The sequence below is a fragment of the Astatotilapia calliptera genome, chromosome 23 (assembly GCF_900246225.1).
Source record: "Astatotilapia calliptera chromosome 23, fAstCal1.2, whole genome shotgun sequence".
Lineage (NCBI taxonomy): Eukaryota > Metazoa > Chordata > Actinopteri > Cichliformes > Cichlidae > Astatotilapia > Astatotilapia calliptera.
This window is the reverse complement of record NC_039323.1, coordinates 26,420,131-26,427,092: the sequence shown is the minus strand read 5'-3', so window position 1 is coordinate 26,427,092 and position 6,962 is coordinate 26,420,131.

Here is a 6,962-nt window from a genome sequence, read left to right as displayed (position 1 = left end):
AGGACACTAAAAGAGAAAACCTACCACAGCCGCTGTGTGCTCACCCTGCTGCCATCTGGCAAGCTGATACCAGACTAATTGTATTAGCACAGCAAGCAAATACTATCACATATGTAAGAAGACAGGAAGCCAATGAGACACGATTTTGGAGTGCTTTGGCAAATCTTCAAGCAGCTATATTATATTTCATTACACTGACTTCTTTATGATGTCTAAAACACTGTGTGTACACACACATTGTGCTGTTTATTTTTAAATTTGCATGAGGGAACATCAGATCTGAGATAATAAAAATAACTATTAAACACATAATTTCAGGAAATCCTTCCTATCACAAGGAGGCAGCCTCCTCCACTCATTGACATGTGATTATATGTGCTATTTATTAATAAAAACAGTATTTTTGTGTCATGGATTTAAAACAACAAAAAAGCATCATGCTTGAACACTAGAGGGAGCTAAGCTAATGTGTGATGTGAGCCGGCTGTCCTGAGCTCACACGTTTTGGTTCAAAAAAGCACTTCTAATTGGGCCTCTTTGCTCTCCTCCAGCTCGGCCAAAAACACGCAAGTCTCCTCGCCGACCTCCAGTCTTAGATGCACAATTTAGTTTTGACAAATGTGATGTTTCAGTTAAATTGTTAATGCGGCAACAGGACTCTGCGAGCCAGACATCAAAGGGCATACATTAATACATACCGCTCGTGTTATTTCTTGTTCTGTTTAGTCTCCTGGGGAGAGGAATACTCCGCGTGAGAGATCCTCCTGCTTCTTTTTTCCTTGTCGTTAATAAACCCTGATGTTTCTTTTCCTAAAGGTAAAGCACCTCTGCACGCAAATGAGGAGCAGAGATGAAAAAAAAGAAAAATGAGAAGAAAAACGAGGAGGGCCGAGCCGGATGATCTGCCGACGTTAAGAGGCGTGCTTTGAAGAAAATTCCATCAAAGGAAAAACAATAAGTGAAGCGGTGTGAGTGTGTGTGGAGGGATGGTGTTAAATACCTCTTGTTGTTCAGAAATGCTTAAAATCTCAATTGGCTCCGTTAACTGGCATCTGGAGAACAATGAGATGAATCTCTTTGGGGTTTATAAAAGGCTTTTAGCGTTTACGTCTCCTTCCATATGCTGTTGCGTGATTGCTTTGCGTCTTCCTATTAGCCCCGCGCACCTTGTTTCCTGGGAAAATGTGTCGGCAGCGTGGTTTCTGATGTTTGAACAGCACGAGGCTCGCCTGCTTTCCCGGTTCCAGAGAGAGAGAGTCTAATAAATATGCAGGACTTTGCCTAAATAATACAGTCCACAGTCACAAATAGGCACATAATAGGTGATAATGGTGCTTATGAAGCTTTTCTGGAGCCCTAAGGGGCACGCAGCAGAGCCTTTTTTTTTAGCTACTCTTTGCATTGATGAATGACAGATTGGACATGGCAGTGACTTCTTCAGCGGCGAGGAGAGAAAAGCTTCCTGCCTTTTGTTTAGCAGATGTGTGGAGGAGCCGAAGACGTGCTCATTTCTGACATTTCTCCCCAACCTGCTGTGACACAAATAGACTCACTGTCACATGATGTATAGTCAGGGACTGGGTGGGGGGTGGTGGTGGTGAGAACGGCCGCCGATGTAGAGGAGCTTCTTACACTGCGGTGTGAGGCGTGTTTGTGCTTGTGTCATGTGGTAACTAAACTCTCTTCAAGGCAGGTTACTGAAAAACGGCATTCGTAGAAAATAAAGTCTTCTCCTACTCAGTAGGTTAAGTTCACAGTTCTCTCCAAAATAAAATATCATCTATGTTTCCTCTGCCCCATGGTGCTGTTTATCCATGTGCATTTATTTGGCGTGAGCTGCCCAGTTTTAGAGCCGCCTGCCTTCTCTTGAATATAGCAGAACTAAATGGCACCCCCGTTGTGGAGCTCACATTTAAATTTTAGAAAAACTCAGCGGTAATGTCTCATGACCTGATTTACTTACTCAAAAATCTTGTTGTGCACAGTTTCATGTAGGAACTATTTTCTTTCTGCCGTCTACATCCGCCAACCCGAAAGGGGGTTGCGGGTTGCTGAGATTACAGCTCAGCTGACTAATGTTTACATTCTGTCAAAGTGTGGCCCCGGTGGGGCGGGGGCAGTGGCGGCCCTTGGTGATATTTTATGCAGCCCTCGGGCATGACAAGAAAATAATGGACTATTTGTTTCACACTGATGATACAGCACCACAGAACAGGCCCGAAACCAGAGCTTAGAAATTATTGAGATCCAAAATGTTTGTATTTTTAAAAAAGTTTTTTTTAACAATAACGTGCTGATGTGGACATCAAATGTGTGAAAGCCCAGTGCCATCTATCTGGTTAAAACTGCTTGCAGTAGAAAACCAAAAAATGAACCCCAGACGGATCGATGCCGACTTCGTTTCCACGTAAAATACACGCCAGTCCAGAATGAATTCAATGGAGACGAAGGAATTAAATACATTTGTTGCACAGAAAACGTGATGCATAGAACTCCTAAAATCATCCCCGCTTTGTCCGTGATATCAGCATCAGAAATTCAAGACAATTAATAGCAGTTAACTGAAATTCATAAGGTTATGAGTTCAAGTCATCTTTGACATTTTTTTAAAATTTGCTTGTTTCATTTTTTTCTGCTTGATAAATAGTAGAAAACTATTCTTGAACACAAATGTTTTGGTTCTAGAAAGTCCAACAATGACATCCAGGCGATGTTTAAGTCTTTCTGCCATTAAGACAACGTTTGATGACCTCCCCTGTGTCCTTAATGATGAGTTCTGACACCTCCAAATATATTAATAATAGCGCTGTTTGACAACCATTAGAACAGGTTCTGGAGTTTTCCTAGGGTAGGCCTGGTAAGCTGTACAGGCAGAGATCACTCTCACTAACTTCTGATGCACAGTCATTTTGTTCTGGAAGGCGGCCTGAAATATTATGGGAACTGCTCAGTTCAAAAAACAGAAAAGTTACTCCTAGCAGACGCCCAAGGGAGAAAGACTCGGGAAACACCTCGAACCAACATTGAGGTAAAGTTGGTGACGCCAGTTTCAACTTTTATTTTGGAACTATTATTCAACCTAGATGTTTTGTCTGGGTAAGTCTGGCAGACCCCCAAAAGGTGTGTTTTTTAAGAGTTTCTGAGTTTTAAAGCCTCTCTGAGTTGAAGATTGGATTTGAGGAAAATTAATGTTTGCATTTAGTTTTCTTCATTCCATGTACAGCACGATGCATATTTCGCCTCTTTTATGTAGGGTTTCTGCTACTTATGAAAAAACAGAAAACTAAGACAAAACAAGAAATACAACCTAAAAGTACCAACTCAAAAATAGAAAAGTGAGATAAAATTTAGGTCACTAGAACCCAAATAGACCATCACCTCCTCAATAATGGTTAAATTCCTAGCGCAAAAAACAACTGCTAACAGAAGACATTATAAACAATGCAAAGATTTAATGCTTGCGTAAGTCATAAGCATTAAATTTGCAGTCAGATATCTAAACTTTGACAAGCGCAGGTTTAGTTGTTGGGTAGATGTGCAATAGACAAGAGTTTAAATCAATAAAAGAGAAAATAGTTCCTGGAACAACAATTTTGGTGGATTTTATCGAGTAACTAGAACATTCTGCAAAGAGCAACTGTAGATCTCGACAGCTGATATCTCCTAAACTGGTCAACTCTGAACAAAACTGCCACTTGAGGACCTCAGGTTAAGCCAATATCTGTTATTTCCCTCATGTTTGCCCGCCTGCTACTACATTTGAGGTAAGGGGAAAAAAAAGGCCCATCCTTGTCTGTCTCATTCCTTGTCTTGTGAGGTCAGCGACAACCTCGAGGCCATATCACCTCCTCCACTCGTCGCTGTTCTTACAAACGTCTCGCCGACGAGCCTGCCAGCCATCTTAAGCGTCTCTTAACCAGGTGAGACGTGACGGCCTCCGCTCGTGACCTCCGCATCCTCTTCGTGACAGAAGAGGGGCTTTGTGTGTTTGCGTCGTGCCTGTTTGGCATTTTCACCGTGAAGTCTCGGACCTCTCCGCAGCGCCGCGGGCCGTTACCCGTCAGGTCTGAGACAACGTCGACATTGATGAGAGCGGGGAAAGGGGCCAGGTAGAGGTGGATCTGTCAGCGCCGATTTGTCAGGCCTTCACTCACCACCTCTCAGGCGCCAACAGAGGTATAAGTGCAGTTTCGATGAAGTCTGCACTTACTCATCCACACATGGAGGGTCATCTGTCTCCTCTGTGCTGTCCAAACAACAGATAGTGTCCTGAAGAGTTAATTTATTGCTGTCTAAGTGAATCACCTTCAACAGAAACATAACAGCAGTGCTGTTTTTAGTCAGAGGACGCTGTGATAGATGAAGCAGGCTGCACTTTTTTAATCTTTTTAAACAGTTGTTTGACAGTATGAGAGTACGTAGAAAATATATCTTCAGGCTGGTTCAATTTCCCCTCGAGCTCCTCCAAGCTTCAGCTGACCTTTTTCATAGTTTTGATTTTTACTTGTTTGTGCTGATGTTGATCTTTTTGGGATCTCTGTAAACACAAATTTGAGTATGAAAATGCAGAATCTGGTAGCACGCAACAAGATTTTGGGTGCCTCTTGCAGTCCACATAATTGAAACCAAAGCCATTGATAAGGCTTTGGTTTCAATCAGACACAGTCAGATCTGAGAAAAAAGTTTTCTTTGTGTTTTTTTTTTTTACTTGGTTTAATTTGGTTCCAATTATTGTCTGCTCTTGTGACAGTTTTTTTTCTATGAAGCAATTTGTAACTTTAAGAAGAGTGAAATATAACCTTTCATATTCATATCTTTTTATAAACAGCTTTACAGTTTCTCATGTAATTGAAGGCTGTTTAAATTACCATTAAATAAATGATACCATCTCATTAAGGTGATATTGTCTGAAAGAACTGAACAATACTTCTTGTAGTGAAGGGAGACATGCAGAGCAGGATGCTAGCGATAGGGTGAGAAGAAGAAGAAGAATGGTATTCAGTGAACCACAGAGTGTGAGTAATAAGCTATTTACCAGTTAGATTCTGATGAAACTGCACAGGAGAGTCCCGACATTGGTAGAAGTTAGAACCTCTGGACTGGTGGATGCAGAGATAAGGCTGAGCACTAAGATTTAAAAAGAACAGAGGCTGATGGGCTCACGCAAGGCGGGCAGTAGAATTATTGGACCAGAGTGACGATAAACAGAGTTTGACACCCACCAGGCACCCAGGAACGAGGCAGACGAAGCATACTCAATCAGCAGCTGCATTTGTACGGTGCTCCTCTGCACATACAAATGGTACCTGACTGCCTGATCTGATATCCCTGTGTTGGTGTTGTTCTTACACCATCCTAAAAATGCGGGTCCAAGAGCAGAACTGGTCAGTTATGTTGTCTGAGCCTTCAGTTAGGATTACCCAAGAAGTCAGACAATGCAACTAAAAAGCATCCCCAAACTTAACTTAATAGTATATTATATTATTATTTATCCTCTAGAGACACGTTTCTTTCTTTCATAGTTGGGGAAAAACACTTAACTTCCTCAAAGCTTCTGCACTTTGAGGAAACCCTGCTCTAACAGCTGACATGTTGTCATGTCCGGGCTGACCTGCATGCTCGCAGCAGAAGCTGAAACAGTAGCCTCATTTGGGCCTAATTTTAGCTATTTTTGGCACTTGTGACTGAGATGTCACTCACATGAAGCGGAGCTGCAGCCGAGCTCCACTGAGTCAGTGCTAATGTGGCCGATGTGGTCCATATTTGGATCAAATATTCACTGCTATCTGTGAAGAAATCCTGTCCCGCGCTGATAATTGTACAGTTTATGTTTATGAAGCCAGTAACACAAAGACAGCTTCAAATACAGACCAGTCTTATCTGTCCGGCTTGTTTTGTGCCTTTCTAGAATTTTCCTTATGAGTTATAAATTGAAAGCTGAAAGTTAGATCTGTACATGTTTACACCCTCACCTGCATCCTTTCTCCCCCCGCTGTTATTATTTTAAACCTCCCACGGCCCTAATATTCCTCTGTAATTGCACCTAAAAATCACAAACATTAAACAAGCAAGATGTCTAGACTGGTGTATCTGCATTTTTTCCCGTGTTGCCGTTTGTTTAAACGACTCCAATATCCACCCCATAACCTTTTTTAGCCATTCGGTCCTCGACTCCCTCTCCTGCCTCTTGATTTCCCCAAAGTGCCGTGTTTTATGTGTGCTTTTCTTTGGAATCGGGCTGTGGGGGCGAGAGGAGCAGAGACGACTGTCCCGAGACGTGGGAGAATGAAATGAGGTGGCTGTTTATTCTCCCCCGCCAAAGCCACATACCTTTTTAGAGTGGCTTTGGAGCCAGGCCTAAAACAACACCAGAGGCCATGTACACAAATTACATGTCTCGGAGTGAGGAGAAGGATGCATGGAGGGATGGGAGGAAGGATGGAAGAGTGTGGTTCCCAGTAAGAAATAATAGCACTCGTCCAGATCAGTTCGAGCTGATGTGCCAAATAAGCCTGTTTCTAAAATATTTTTTTAATTCACCACATTCACTCTTTTTTTTGCTGTCTTCAGACAGAGTTCATGTGGAGGCCGCAGAACATTATACAACATCGAGTTAAGAGCTCGCGTTTCATTTTGCGGAGGAAACGGAGGCTGACTTTGATAGATTACAGCGAGGACGAGTCGTCCTAATTGAAACGAATATCGTAATTTTTCTCTCACGGCGTTTTTCCCGTCCGCCCTGAGAAACCCAGACAAATAAGAGCAGACCTGCTCCGTTGTTCACGCTGCAGTGAAAACAAAGGTATCGGTAATAAATGCCACGCTGGGGTTTGCGGTTTTTAGATCGTCAGGGAGGAAAATAACAGCTAGCGTGAAATGATAGGGATGGTAATCCAAGGTAAATATTTAAAAATTGTCCTTTTTTTTGTTCTTACTTTCAGTAACAGATATTTTTTAGGGGG